Genomic DNA, 1036 nt, shown 5'->3' with positions numbered 1-1036 from the left:
AGTGCTTTAACCCGCTGTGCCACCAGGAAGGGCCATGTACCACATCTTTTTAATTCAGTCATCTACTTTTGGTCAGTGTGAGTTATTTTTAACTATGACTTGAAGATCACTGATTGAGGCTATTAGTAATTAGCACCTTGCTTTTATATTTGTGTTCCAAGTGCTTAATCATCTGATCAGTTCTGCTGCTGATACTCAGTAGTATTTGGAGTGATGGGATTAATTGACAACATCTTCCTCTTCCTTCCAGTGAACCCTGCTTATATGGGTGAAATTAACTTCGACCAAGCTAATAGGAACCCACCAGCGTCTGGACATGATTGGCTTAAGTCACCCCAAGGTAAGGCATAAGGGGACAGTGACCAAAAACATCAGCCTTGGAGAAGGAACATGTTCAAAGCGATGCAGACTTTGCCATTTCCTCTGGGCTTCAGGTGTCATTTGTGTAACTGACATGGTATTTGTGTATCGTCAGGATGGGGTTTTCTTTTAGACACGTGGAGTTGCTCTTCCAGATATCAAGGTGTTTTCTTGGACTCTTTTGGTTGCAAGTGGCAGGAACCCAGCACACACTGGCATACGTCCAAGGAGAATTTATTGGCTTGTGTGGCAGGAAATATATGGGAGAAATGAAGAATTTGAGGTACAATCACCCTCTGGCATCTGGCGTAGCCCGTAGCAGAGGGAACGTGCTCCAGATGTGCTTGTAGAAGAACTGGGGGCCAGGATTCAGTGCCAGCTGGACTCTCTTTTTCTCCATCTCTCTCTTCTCTACTCGACTCAGCTTCTCATAAACGTCACCCCATTTGTCTCAACCCCAGTCAAGCCTTCTCCAAAGTCCAGGTGCAGAGATGTACCTGCAGCTGGGCCCAAGAGTCCACTACAAAGTCTCTCTTTCTCCTGAATCAACGCCAAGCAAAGACTCTAACCAGCCCTGGTTGAAGCACAACCACGTGGACTGAGTGTTTTACCATAAGAGAGAAGACAGGTCTATCCCCTCACGGGTGAGAGGATTCACCAAAGACAGAGTGTGGAG

This window comes from Condylura cristata, unplaced genomic scaffold (assembly GCF_000260355.1).
Source record: "Condylura cristata isolate star-nosed mole 26May11 unplaced genomic scaffold, ConCri1.0 scaffold00032, whole genome shotgun sequence".
In the NCBI taxonomy this organism is placed as follows: Eukaryota; Metazoa; Chordata; class Mammalia; order Eulipotyphla; family Talpidae; genus Condylura; species Condylura cristata.
The sequence above is the reverse complement of the archived record's forward strand: the minus strand, read 5'-3'. Positions refer to the sequence as shown.